General features: G+C 35.1%; 1 long non-coding RNA gene across 1 annotated transcript; it reads right to left on the reverse strand.

Moving 5' to 3' along the window:
• Window positions 1-2994: 2994 nt before the first annotated feature.
• LOC124449169 lies at window positions 2995-6963 on the reverse strand. Its single transcript, XR_006949353.1, has 4 exons — window positions 6823-6963; window positions 4039-4081; window positions 3882-3965; window positions 2995-3037 (listed from the first exon to the last, which is right to left on the reverse strand). It is a non-coding gene; the product is annotated as an uncharacterized LOC124449169 (long non-coding RNA).
• Between the last annotated feature and the right edge of the window lie 8249 nt (window positions 6964-15212).

Here is a 15212-nt window from a genome sequence, read left to right on the forward strand (position 1 = left end):
AGTGTTGTTCTGAAGGTGATTTAATAATATAGTTGAGCTACAATAATTTGTTTTGACGAATGCCTAATTATTTACTTTCTTTTCTATTATAAAGAAATTAACTGATAAAATTTTTTCGTGCACTGCTTTGTTGTGTTTTTTGTCTTGACAATGGAACTCATTCAGTCTTAATGGGGGACTGTGGTTCGATGCAGCCACACGCATTGCATATCAGGAATTTTTACATTTATAGAGGTGAAATATTCAAATTACCGTTATAAAGTATTTGAAATTGGCTACTAGATTGTTCGTTAAATAACAAAAACAGATATGTGCGTCGATTATTTCACTCACCTTGGCTTTCACAGCAAGCATTTCCCCCAATTTCAATAGCAGTATCTTGTAATTAAAATAACTTTAACTCTAACCACAGAATAGTGTTTATGCAGAAAGGTCACTCTGATGTGCACGGCGTCTTCATGTCCGCCATCATTCCAGCAAGTTGATGAGCGTTTTCATTTGTTTCCAACCGCTAAAACAACATTACGTCATTTCTGAGTAATGAATACGATAATATTTCGACTCAAGAAATGAGTTTGGATCATTTTAGTTGTTAGGCGCAAGTGCAAAACCCTAGATATCTTTCTGGAAATATGGCGGCCGATATACGCGCGGCCCAACATGCGTAGGAAAAAAAGCATAAAAAGCTCTCACGCAAGTGATCCTTCTGCATGTTCCATACTCTGTGCCCTAACGTCAAATTTTCTGTTTTGTCGTTACTATTGTCTCGGTTCAAGTTGTCAGTGCTTTTGACGTAAATACGAGTCTCTTGTAATTGCACCACAAATGTCGTTAAATATACCTTTACCTAATCTTCCGAAAAACAAAACACGTGAGTGTCAAAGAATGTTTTGGAGGAATAAGATGGTTATTTGATAAGATAATATATAAGATAAAGCATGTATTCAACTATTTACAAGCAAAGCCAAGAAAGGCTTTAAAACATGAAATAGAATGGTCTTTGGCTGAAATAAAGATTAATAACCTTTTTTCATTAAAAGACTTGTTAGTCGACAAATTAAAATTTAAAAATAACTCTTTTTAAGGCGGAAGCAGTATCTTTAAGGGCGTGGTATGATGGCAAATGGCTATTTCAAGTCTTTTTTAATTCAAAAGTCAATTTAAGACTATCAGTGAAATGCATGCAGTAGGTTTGGTTTTATAAGGTTCATCTTCAGTGTTTGTTGCATCTTGTCTAACATACTCATTGTAAGATTTAACGACTATGATCGTTAAATGAAGATGAATCCTGTATTCAAATTTCTATAAAAATGTCCATTTCCCTTAGGCATTAAGGAAATAGCCTGGTAAGGAGGTGACTTGACAAAAAGTGGCGGTGTTGATTTTAGGAGCGGATGGGTAGTGCAAAAACCGAATAGAGCGTATAGGTTTGAAAACAAACTATCACAAAGCGTAGTTCGAGCAGAAAAAGTGACAAACAAAGATCACACTCGAAACTGGTTATCAATCAAACCAAGACGAACATATTCAAATAGTTTCTAACAGCACTTCTTCTACAGTTTTATCTATAGTGCCCTAATCTGTGTGTTCGATTTCTTGGATGATTTTTTTTTGTTCCTTTTCCTTCATTTTTGAAAGTCTGTTTAAAGGCAAAGTGTCCGGAAAGACTATTTATGATAAGGAGTATTGTTGAATTTACGAATGTGCTTGATGAAACATTTCTCTTTTCTAATGATCGTTTAATGACAACAAATTCATTCAAATGCTTGCTATAATCGTATAAAAAAATTATGTTTAAGAGGACAACTAATTACTTTGTCAAAAACATTGTTTCAATGTGTCGGACATTTTCTTAGCCAACGAGGTCAGCTCTTTGAAATCATTTATTAAAAACACGTGATCTTTCTTTGGAAGTGAAGCCATTGTGTTGAGTTCATATTTGAAAATTCCAGAACCCACTCCAATGGTGTATATGACTACCCCGTGCTTCTTTAGTCTCTTAGCTGGCTGCCTTACGCTATCTAAACTTCGTCCATCCGTCAACACAATTAAAACCTTCTTTGCATCTAAGTCAGTTTTGAAAAGAGAAAAAGGTGCAATAAGTAAACAGAAATTCATTTTGTCCTACCTTAACATTGCTTGGAATTTTTACATTTTAAATGTTGATGTCAGTTGTCTACCCCAGTTCTTGTGTGATCTTATTATAGCTGAAGAACAATCTTTTCTAAAATATTTTTCTTTGCTAATGTTCACTTCTCCTTTTTTTTCTGTTTACCTTGTGCACTTCTTTCGCCATTTCTTTTTTGAAACATTTCAATTCTGGCATGTCGCAATGCAGCTCCAGTTCTTGTACCCCACCACAATAATCTATACTACTGATGGCCCAATGAAGCTCTTGTTTGATGCAAACATTTGCAAGAATTTGATTTCCAACGTGGATTTTGAGGAATACTTAATCACTGAAACGCGTGTATTTTGAGGTGATATTTTAAAGTTGTCCAGAAGCCGTTTGACGAATGTAAGAATTTGACGAAACTTATCGGGTCCTATGCTACTGGAACCATCCAACACAAAGCCAAGGTCTATCGAGTCTTGACATATAATGCTCTCACCTAAAAATATTGAAGCAATTTGATACAACCTGGGAGAAGACCAACAAAAATTTAAAGAGAATAGCTCCTTTTGAGCAGAATGTTACTTGATCATATATCTGATTGAACAGCACGTAGCTCAAAATGATGAATATTTCTTAGTTTTCACTCAACTCCGACTAAAATATGAAGCATCTTTTATGTTTGACACAACTAAGACTAACTTAGCCATTTTCCATTTATATGAATTACATCCTTCATGTTTTTTCATATATATACCAGCGACACTACCTGAGCCACTAGAAGAGCCACTCGAAGAGCCACTAGCAGACCCACTACCACTTGCCAAGTCACTCTTTACACGAATTTCTTTGATTCTCAGTTCTTTTAGGGCGGTAATTTTGCCCATACTCTGTTCAATCTTTCCATTACCTTTTTGTCTTCGTCTAGAGAAAGCGAATAATATCGGGCAAGGTCAAAATAAACAAGGTAAATTAGCCGAAATATGTTTGATCCTTATTGTTTTATAAAATGACCGTGTTTTTTGAAAACTAAAGACTTTTTATTCTTGTTAAATGTTTTCATATAGGCTTAAGCTGATTTATTTGTGCAAACCATGTAATTACGTTCATTCAGGGAGTGGCAGAGAAAACATGAAATCTGATATAAGAGAATTCCATCTCGTAGATGTGAAGGATATGACTTAAGAAATGTCATGTTTTTTGTGTTTGTGGATGTTCATGTCTTCGAACATACGCCAATTGGAGTTTTAAATGCCTTTTGCTAAGCATTTGATGCGAGATTACCATGTTTTGAAAACACATTTTGTAAAAGTTCCTTTTTCGAGTTTCTGTAACAATGTGATGTTTCACCTTGCTTTAATATTTAGCAAGTTTTTCTTAGCAATTTCTTCGCCATAAATTGTTTGTAAAGCCTGTGTAGTGTTAATTTTCTATTTCAAGTTTACCAGATGAATTTTTTTTAACAACTGAGTAGTTAGGGAAAGCAAAAGTACAATTTAGCTACGTATTTCAAACTATAGCTGATTTATCAGCATGGCATATAATATTTTATCGGTAACGGGCCAGGTTTTAAAATACGATGAAAATTTTGAAAGTTTTCACTATATGATTCAAGAACTTTTTATGCTCAAGATGTGAATCAACGTCGCGATGCTTGACAAACTCACATTTCATCATACCTAACCACTACCACCCCATGATTCTTTTTGACAGTCTTTAGATGTTTTTTCCATAAATGATGCATGCAATATAAGACTGGAACACGTACTTAAAAAACTTTCAACTTTCCATGACCGAAAAAAATCTCCCAGTTTTTTCTCCCATTGTATATTCTTTGCAGAGATTCTGTCAACTAAAATGAAGTGAGTTATGAAGCTATTTGACAATAATTAGTTCAATCATTTCGACTGTAATTTTTGACTTACTTGATGCTAAAATCGAAACCCACAAAAACAGTATACGAACCATCTATACAAAAGGAGAAAACGCTGTATGTTCAACATCTCACAGTGAAGTACCTGGTTCCTACCATACAGGGAATCCGTACAAATAAATATGTATGCATTAAAATGGAACAGCATGAAATAATTTAGTCTGCAATAGGCGGTTTCCATGCATGTTACATTACGGTCACCATATTGGATGTCAAAAACAAAGAAAAATTTATCAATGCTATTGTGAGCATTAACCATCGTTGTCGAGCCACGTTGTTTGATAATTTCTTCAGGGTAGTTGCAATCCAAGAAAAGCTATTTGTTCCGCTTGGTTTATTTATTTGCACGCTAGTTTTGTTCATGCTCGTTGCAACTTTTTAAAAACATGAGTACGTTTTTGTTTCTGTTATATCGCGGCTTATGTCACTTTAATTTTACAAAAATTTTGCATAAAAAATTTAAGATGAAAATCAGTGTATGACAGTACTTTAATTTAACTCGTTTTGCTTTAACTAATATTTAGTGATGTAAAGTGGGGCACTTGGGGAGGAGCCCCTTCTACTTTTTAAATGGGAAATTTTTCATAATTTCATGGCTTCAGCTTCGTCAAGAGGGCCCCCATCTGATAAATTTAGTTCTACATCACTGCTAATATTGTACAAACCTTATGAAATCTCAGTAACGCTGAGCTGTTGAGTTCTGTTATGATTCAGGCTTAAGCCCAATTTCCATAATCGAACCGTCTCGACGATTACAGAGATTTTATGGAAACCTTTTCGAGACGATCGAAACGAATGAGATGATCAAAGCGATTACAATCGTCTGGATAGAGCTCTGTTCTAGGATCTCTGTTCTATTCAGACGATTGAAACGATTGCGTGGGATATTGTCCCTGCACGCTTTAAGACGACTGAAACGACTAAGACGATCGAGACGGTTATATGGAAACTGGTCTTTAGAGGGTCATTTAGGTGCGATCCATGATCCTAGCTACAATACAGACTCAGTCCGTTTGATTTTTCGTGTAAAAAAGTAAGGAAGTATTTGTGCGTGGTTGGTGAGTTGAATCAGGCACTCTTCTACCATCTGGCACATATAGCAGGGAGCATTTTTAGACAGATTTTGGAGGAGCTAGAGTTCAGCAAAAAGGTGAAGCCGCGGAGAAAAATTCGCAAATTGAAAGCATTGCAAACTAAAAACAATGCTTCTATACCAGAAAGAAGGAGCACTTTAACTCAAAACTAAAGCATTCGATTCAACTTTTTCTGAAATATATGTGTCGTTGACAGTTCTTTTATTTAACAATTAAATTGGTGTTAAAAAACAAAATATTAAAACATAAAACGCACTTCTTACCATGTTGTGAATGGCTTTCTATTTTCGTGAGAGTCCACGCATTCTACACTCGTGTTTTATTCATACAATCAATTTGTAGTCGCCATGTTGGCTTAGTTCAACAAAATCATTTTGCTTCAAAATAAAAGTTATCGTTTTATTTTAGAACCCCCGAATGCATTTGGTGTTATTCTTTTCATTAAAATCATTTATGTGTTCAAGAAACTATCATTATCTTTTTGGTCGGTGCAAGATTTTTGATTGTTTTATTTTAATGAAAAATGAAGACATACAATTTATAAGGATCGAAAAAAGATAGGTATATTGTATAATGATTATCTGTTAGGTTGTCGTACGTAGAGCAATCGATTTATTAAATCAAATGCTTGAAATATCTCCAGGTAATAGGAATAATCTTCTTGTATTTAGTTGTTAGTCGTTTTTGACTAAAATTACAATACATGCATACGTGACATTATAATAACTGCAGTATCATGCATCATACTCTCTGATTCGTTCGCTTGTGGTTGATGATTAATGAAATTCCAGTGAAGAATCTCTTAAGGACGATAGGTCATAAGTATAGGAGAAAGTAAAGATGACCTGTTTGTATGTGTCTGCTTAGATATCAATTCATCAAATATGTTTTTTATGTTTGTGCTGTCTTAAGATAAAACTATTTGTAGCGTGATACACACTACTGCATGTAACTCTTTCAACTATATTCACTGCTATGCAAATTAGTTTCTTTAGAAATTAATTTGATGTATTATTTTTTCAGTGAATGAACATAAGAATATTTGCATAGAAAGAGCTGAAAGCAGACTAGCTTCGCCACTGCTGACGCTATTGTTAAGCTAGTTGACAGATATCTGTTGAAACATGTTTTGCAAACGCATTTTTTGCTGTTTGATCAGATTTGAAATATGTTTTGTTTTTATTGATCAAGTGTTTGGTAAAATGGATTATAAAATGCTCATTATTGGATTTATTCGCATTTCACAACACTTCATGTTCAACTCGATTGTTAAGACTTAATTTGTTGGAAATCAATACACCAATAGAACTGTTTCAAAGGTAGTTCGAAATAAAAATATAACTGCGCTATATTTTTTTGCCTAATCTTAACTGGATTTACAACAGATAAAAACCATCGCGAAGCATGCCACCTTACCTTTAAAACTCTGAGCCTTTCATTAATCGACATATGAAGCCATTTAGTAATTATTAATTGATGCAAACTCAAATATTTAAAACGCGAAACCCTTTTTTTCCTTGGAAAAACGATGGAAAATATCGAATGTTTTCAATTTTCCAAAGTTATATGCTAAACTGCGAGCTTTGACCATGGTATAAAAATGAAAATTGGTATGAATTCATAGAAAACGACTAGAGAATGTGGTTTAATTTGTTTTCGTAAATTCATAAAAGTTACTTTACCACACGATATTGCTTCTTGAAGACTTTAAACTTGTGCAGGTCAAAATGCTTCCTTGATTGTCAGTCGAGTACCGTCTTTGTTATTGTTAATGTTGTTAAATGAAGAACATACAATAAAAGAGGGTTTTTGCTAATCTTGGCCTTCCTTGTTCATTTGCATTCATTATCGCAGTACAAGACTGTAGGGGGTCGTGCACAAGCGTTTAATCTTTAAACGAAAATTAGTAAAATGTACGTGAACATAATTGGTTTTATTAATGATTTTCTTCCCCTTTTAACTTACTCTTAGCAAATTTGTATGGTTGTTTTCCTCATCTACACAAAAGAAATGCCATACACATTAAAGTACGTCGATGGTAAGTTTTTGCTTTTCTTTGTAATATTGAGAACAAAGACTCTTACACTTTTCACAAAACACAACACTTTTCATATTTGGCCAGTGACGATTATTTGTTATTCGATTCACTAAAACTTTACTAAATGTTCATGAGTTTATAGAATGAACGTAAAAAAGCTAAAATTTTCTTTTCATAACGTATACGTTCGATAGTTAAATGAGCACAGTCGTGATGTTGCGACAATAATAGGACACGCTGTCGTGTGAATCTGTTGTCATGGTAATTGCTGAAACGCAGAGAATGAAATGCGAATTTAAAAATCATAAAATAATTATAAGGTTGTTATTGTCTGTACGTTAATTCTTTTGGTTTGCTACTACGATATGTTAGTTTAGCGAGTATTTATATATTCTCCAAAGAATAAAAGCAACTACATCAAACTCGTCTTACTTTAATTATGCCTTTCTGTGAATGACTTTTATTATGCGTTGTTAACCAAATCATTAATGCATTTATATAAGTATTACTTGTTCTTAAGTGAGAAGATAGCTTTGTAGATAAATGGATATTTTTTAAAAACGTACACTTGTGGAATCAAGCGTCTGTTGTCAAACTCGAAGACTTTTTGTAAAATTTACCCTGCTTTTGGAATCATAAGATATTGTATTATGACGGACGAACATCCGTTTTGGTATAAGAAAAGATGTTGAAAGAGAGTTAAGAGACGAATCAAACATTCGATTTTATCAGTTGCCGCTTTTTCTACGTAGATAATATGCTTGCACGCTTTGAAAGAACGAGACGAAAGCGTCGAGGGTAGAAGAAACAAATCTTTGTTACGTGTGCATTCTATTGTTTTATAATCAACTGTTTTGATTTTCACGATCAAAATTCACTTGAAATACGCAGAAACGCTTTTGTTTTATTTTTATTTGACATGACGAAAAATAAAGTGTATAATATTGGCGATATAGGTCGATTTATTAATTTTATTGGTACGGTGGCCTGTACGGGTCCCCAGAAAAATAATTTAAAAAACATAACAAAAAATAAGAAAACATCACTCAAAATCATACTACACATTTTAAAATAGTCGCTACACATTTCAAAACACTCACTACAAATTTCAAAATACCCACTACCCACTTCAAAATACTCACTACACGTTTCAAAATACTCAGTACACATTTCAAAATACTCACTACACATTTCAAAATACTCACTACACATTCGTCCCAGTCTTACCCTGACCAGTGGCCTACCCACGGTCGTCATTAGTTTCCATCTATGAAACTGACGTGACATCATAAAGTAAGCATATTAAATATATAATTCTGCATTTCACAAGACAAACAAATTGGGACATTGGGATAATAGCATGAAAATATTGGCTGAACTCTAATCAGAAATTCTTCCAGGGTTTTGCTGGACTTGGTCGGGCAACAACATTAGTAGACGATCTACATATCGCAAGCAAATGTATTTGCAGTGGCTTTCGACACATGTCCGTACTTTAATAGCAAAAATTTGAGTATATGAATTTGCATTCGCTAGGTCGCGTACGTACTTATGTGATGCGTTACAAAAACAACAAGGAAACCAAAGAAGAAATTTGCACATAGCGTATAACTTGTTTCATAAGAAACACCAACGAAAATGAAAAGTTCGGTAATTTCGAGTAAAAGCAATAAATTTAGAACTTCAATACCAGTCACGTCAATAAGTGCATTAGTTAAACTAACGACTTTCGAATATAACCAATACAATACAATTACATGCAATCTGTAGATTGACCACTCATGTTGTGTTGTTTAACCAAGACCAAGAAATCCCTGGAAGAAATATTACTAATAGTTCATGTACGCGTATTGCATATTTTGATGCTATTGTGGCGATATGTTTGTCTATGTGCCGAATTCCACATAGACAGGCATATCGCCACAATAGCATCAAAATATCCTTACGCGTACTGAAGTATTATTAATATCGGAAGGGTATATTCATATTAGCTTTCTGACGTCACGTCAATTTCGTATATGGAAACTAATGACGACCGTGGGTATTTTGAAATGTGTAGTGAGTATTTTGAAATGTGCAGTGAGTATTTTAAAATGTGTAGTATGATTTTGAGTGTTGTTTTCTTATTCTTTGTTATGTTTTTTCAATTATTTTTCTGGTGATCCGGACAGGCCACCGTACATTGGCGCTATGTCTGCAAGGATTTTCAATTCGTGTAAAGAACAATTAATCTATAATATTCGTTGACTTCAGCATAAAACAAAAAGCTGGTGTACAAAAAGCTTGTAAGACATAATTGCGTATGATAGGCCTAATGGCAAATGTCGTCTAAAGGCCACCGGGCCACGGCAAAATTACCAAATCAACTGCCAAAGTGCACGTCAAAACAATGATAAATCTTGCTATAAAACCATGCTTTAAAATTTCAAAACTCATGGTAATGCCACGTTAGTTTCACGTAGAAGTGGGAAACGCGGAAGGGAATGTTGTAGAGCTACACGTTATTGCTTTTATTGGAGTATGCGCTATTTATGAAAATAAAATGAAAGCCGCTTGTTTTATGAAATGTTTGTTCGTGTTGCCATCAGCTTATAGACATGTCTGCTACGTTTTGTTTACTTACCTTGTATTTTATTCATGCTCTATGTCATTATCTCCTTTCAATTTCTTAAGTCATTTGTGAAATATATGTATATAACTAAACCCACGAGGTTTTGTAAGGAAGTTAATAAGTATATAGCTGTAGCACAACAAGGGCAACGATAGATCACTTTTTAATTTATTCTTCGCGAATGAAATGATATTTTATGTCAATGTGTTTCGTTCTTTGATGGTATTTCTGATTTTTCGACAAACTTATTGCTCCTTGATTATCCTCTTTTATGATAGTTGGTTCCTTTTGAGTGAAGTTTAAATCACGCAGTAATCCTCTTAACCATATTGCTTCTTGACATGCTTGTGATGCTGCAACATACTCAGCTTCAGTAGATGAGAGAGCTACAGTACTTTGCTTTTTGCTTGCCCAACTTACCAATCCACCACAAATCATGAATAGGTATCCCGAATGTGATTTTCGATTATTTGGATCACATCCCCAATCAGCATCAACAAATCCACTTAATTTGACTTCAGATTCCTTATGTCCATCAAAGCAAATGCCGTAGTTAATCGCACCTTTAATCTAACGTAAAATACGTTTGGCAGCATTCCAATGGTTTTGGCTAGGGTTAGCACAGAATTGATTAACTGATGAAAGTGCTTGTGCCAGGTCTGGTCTTGTCGCTGTAACTGCATACGTTAATGCACCAATTAACGCTTGATATTTGGTTATGTTCATTGGCTCTCCTTCATTATTCAACAACTTGGTTCCTAGCTCAACGGGAGTTGCAACAGGTTTGCAGTCTTGCATTCCAAATCTCTTCAATAAATTCGTCAAATACTTTGATTGATGAAGTCGCATTTGTTTCTTTTCCCTGTCTCGTTGAATTTGACCAAGACGGAAATGAATTTCACTTAGATCTTTCATTTCAAAGCGTTTCTTTAAAATACCTTTCTCCTCTTCTAGCATTTTCTTGTTGTTACTTGCAAGAATCAAATCATCGACGTATAACGCTAAAAGCATGATATTATCTCCCTTTCGTTTAATGTACAGGCACGGATCAGAATTGGATTGAACGTAGCCGGATTTCTTTAAGAACTGATCAATGGTATCAAACCAGCATCTCGAAGATTGCTTCAAGCCATATATGCTTTTGTTTAATTTACAGACCTTCTGTTCTTGTCCCTTTTTCTCATATCCTTCAGGTTGCTTCATATATATTTCCTCTTTAAGTTCGCCAATCAGAAATGCCGTCGACACATCCATTTGGTGTACGTCCAAATCTATCTGACTAGCAATTGCCAAGAGAAAGCGAATTGATGTATATTTTGCTACTGGAGAAAATTTTCCTTCATAATCCAAACCATATTCTTGTAAGTATCCTTTAGCAACTAACCGAGCTTTATGTCGTTCAATTGAACCGTCTGCTTTGTACTTTACTTTGAATATCCATCAAGAATCTATGTCTTTACGATCTTTAGGTAAGTCAACCAATGTCCACGTATTGTTTTTTATGTGGGAAGAATATTCACTGTCCATTGCTTGTTTCCATTTTGCCTTATCTGGACTATCAAAAGCTTCATTAATGTTGAGTGGCTCATCGTGACGGATAGATTCATCATCAATGCTAGCGACATTGTTCTGCCACCAATTACCTGTGATTACCACACCATGTCTATCAGGAGATTTGTGTATTCGTGCTGATCGTCGTAGTTGTTGTTATTCATCTATCATGCTGTTGTTGGAACTATCTTCCATTTCTTCATTGACTTCATGTTCTTCATTGTCTTCTAATAGTTCATCATTTCGTTTTTCGGTCACAGTATCTTTATCATATCCATGTATTACTATATTAGATTTCTTTCGTCGATCAAATGAGCTTTCGTCAAATAACACGTCTCTTGATATGTGAATTTTACCAGTTGAAGCGTCGTAGAGTCGATAACCTTTACTTGTGAGGCTGTACACAACAAATGTGCATTTCTTGGTTTTCGAGTCCCATTTTTTCCTTGTTTCCTTAGGAACGTGCATGTAAGGTGTGCAACCAAAAATTCTTAGATGTGAAACATCAGGTTTCTTAGAATGGAAACATTCGTAAGGTGTAACTCCGTTCACGGATACAGTAGGACTTCGATTTCTTAAGATGACTGCAGTATGAACTGCTTCAGCCCAGAATTTCTTTTGTAGATTTGCGTTGTTTAGCATAGATCGTGCAGCTTCTTGAATGGTTCTGTTCATTCTTTCAGAAACTCCGTTCTGTTGTGGCGTTCTTGGAACACTAAACTGATGCTGAATTCCCTTATCCTTTAGATATTTTTCAAACATGTGACAAGTGTACTCACCACTGTTATCTGATCGATGTACTTTAATTTTCTTGTTAGTGACATTGGTCACCATTGCTTCAAACTTTTTAAATTTCTCAAAAGCTTCATCCTTACTCTTCATAAAGTAGACTGTTGTGTACCTTTATTTTTCATCAATAAATGTTATGAAATATTTATTTCCACCAAGACTTGTTTCTTCCATCGGTCCACAAACATCGCTATGGACAAGATCAAGTACATATTTAGCACGCGTTGCAGGTTCTCGAGGAAAGGTTGCTCGTATCTGCCTTCCTTGTGCACATGCTTCACAAACTTCAAAGTGATCATCTCATTGAAAATTAAGACCTTTAACCAATTTTTGATCTCGAGGTAGACGTAAATTCTTCAGGCTTAGATGGCCATACCTTTGATGCCATATTTCTTCGCTAGTATCACTTGTAGAAACATTCGCATGCTTCGAATCATCCTGTTCTTCTTTCACATCAAGAACATACAGGTTATTCATCATTCTTCCTGATCCAGATATAGTTCCACTTTGATCAAGTATCAAGCAAGTGTGTTGATTAAATTCAACTGAGTATCCTCGTTTTGCCGTAGCACCTACTGAGAAGAGATTTTTTCCTAAATCTGGAACATATAGAACGTCAACCAATCTTCTTGGTTCATACTTCTTCTTAGACTTAATCTCAATGTGTACATTTCCTTTTCCCAGTGCTTGAACTATTATGTCATCTCCTAGCTTTACCTTATCAGGGAATTTGAATGGGATGAAATCAACCATGATGTTCGTATTACATGACATGTGAGAAGATGCACCTGAATATATGTACCATGCAGATTCTTTGCTATCTGCAAACAATTATGAATTCTGAACTGTGGCTCTGTAGGATGCTTCTTCCCTTTTATTTCTATTGTCACTTTGCTGATTCTGTTTGGGTTTGCGACATTCTCTAGCCGAATGTCCAGGTAACCCGCAGTTGTGGCATTTACCATTTCTTTTGAATTTGGTATTCTTTATTTTGTCGTTTTTGGACTTTTGACATAGTAGTGCTTTCTCACCAATATCCTTATTTTCGTTGGATTCTTTGCGTTTCTGTTCTTCCTGAAGAAGTCTAGCAGTAACGAATTCTAATGATAAGTCATCCGCTCTAGATTCCAATGCTGTTATTAAGCCACTGTACGAATCAGGTAAACTACAAAGTAGTGTCGCCACTTGATCTTCCTCAGAAACAGACGCACCCAATGCTTCTAATTGACTTCATCTTGTTGAGATGTTCGGTCATGGAATCATTAGGACCCATACTTGTAATGAAATATTTCTTTCGCAAGGATAACTTATTGGCCAAAGATTTGACTTCATAATGACTTTCTAATTTCGCCCAAGCATCTTTAGCAGTACGCGCTGATCGAACGAGAGATAGCTGTTCATCGCCAAGAGACAAACATATTGTTGCAAATGCCTTCCTTTCCCGCCTTTGATATTGTCGACGTTGAGTATCAGTAGTTCCTTCACCCTTAGGTTCTACCTCATCCCTCATCACCAATAACTATTTGCCAGAGACCCTTCTCTTCAAGTATCATCTGCATCTTAAACTTCCAAAGGTGAAAGTTTTGGCCATTGAACTTTTCGATCCGTGTAAATGCTTCGTCATTTCCCGAAGTCGCCATATTAAATATTTCGCACTTATGTAAGTTATATTCTCATGAAATTGCGATATCTCATATACTTTCCGTATTTGCCGTCATCAACGGAAACTCAAACGCTCCTGGGCCCATAATCTGCTAAATTATTCGAGATTCGGTAATAACGTTCGGATGATATGTGAAATATTATGATTTTTATTGTGGAACAAAATAACAACTTGCGTATAAGCTAACAACGATATTACAATAACAAGTTCTCAATGTCACTTGATCTGACATGTGTCATAGTTACTTAATTATGTTTTTGCGTGATGTTTATATCTTAACAGAATCGCGAAGTGGCCAATAAGTACGTTTCAAGAGATGATAAAAGGCGACTATCCTTGATAAAACACGAGTTGTAGCGGAATCTTGTATATACTAGAGAAAACATCGAATGGCGAAAGATTTATATGTGCATGTTTCGTAAGTGCACCAAATCTTTTCTTCATGATAGAAAAACGCTATAAAGCCAAGAGGCAACACGCGATGGAATGGTTATAAAGTTTCAAGAAATTATTTGCATTCAATTACTAATTCCAAGAATAGCAGACTTGGCAATGTTCTAATTTTCTTTGTGCAGTCATATGTTGTTCTATTCAAAAGAAAACTCACGCGTTTTCATAATCATATCCGATGCTCTTTCATTTTGCTATTTTCTTCACTCTGGTTGAACTTGTCTCTAAATGGAACAAATTATTAAGCTCTTTTATTGTAATCTATAATTTCCTCGCAATCCTCTCAAATATTTTCATGTCCTCGAAATACTTTGCTAAAAACAGAAATTGAACGTTTTCACCATTTCACTATCAACATCCTTGAAAATACCGAAAACCATATCGCCATGAGTATTTCTCCATAAATCAACACCACTAATAAGGTCATTTCTATGTTTGTTGGAGTTACGTTTTCTCTGTAATTGAGAAGTTTTTCGTCGTGCCGGTGCTCTATAGTTATTGAAAACACATGGGTACTAGTGAATGCTGTTTCTTTAGGATCCCTTTGCCTAAAGTTTTCTACAGAAATGTGAGCAGGTTGCGAACAGTCGCCTGACGGAAACACAGGCGAATGCGGTCGTATTTGAGGTTAAAAATGTGGCAAAGAGTTGTCTGGCAGCATTTTCGGTCACTTCTTTGTATCAACAATTTTTTTTACTTGACAGAGACAACGAGATTTCAGCGGTACATTTTGTGGGATATAGCAAACGCATTGTTTTCCAGGTTTTCATAATCTTCCTGTTTCTTGTATAAGACTCGCCACAGTGCAAGAAGTCACAAAATGAACACCTCTTACTATAAACGCCTATTTCAAATGCTGCAGTGGATATATTATGTTCAAGTATTTTTTTTCTTGGTCCTTTTTTCTTGGTCCTTTTTTTCTTGGTCCTTTTTTCTTGGTCTTGGACTACTAGCAACCAGCATAAAGCAT

This window comes from Xenia sp. Carnegie-2017, unplaced genomic scaffold (genome assembly GCF_021976095.1).
Source record: "Xenia sp. Carnegie-2017 unplaced genomic scaffold, XeniaSp_v1 HiC_scaffold_13, whole genome shotgun sequence".
NCBI lineage: Eukaryota > Metazoa > Cnidaria > Anthozoa > Malacalcyonacea > Xeniidae > Xenia > Xenia sp. Carnegie-2017.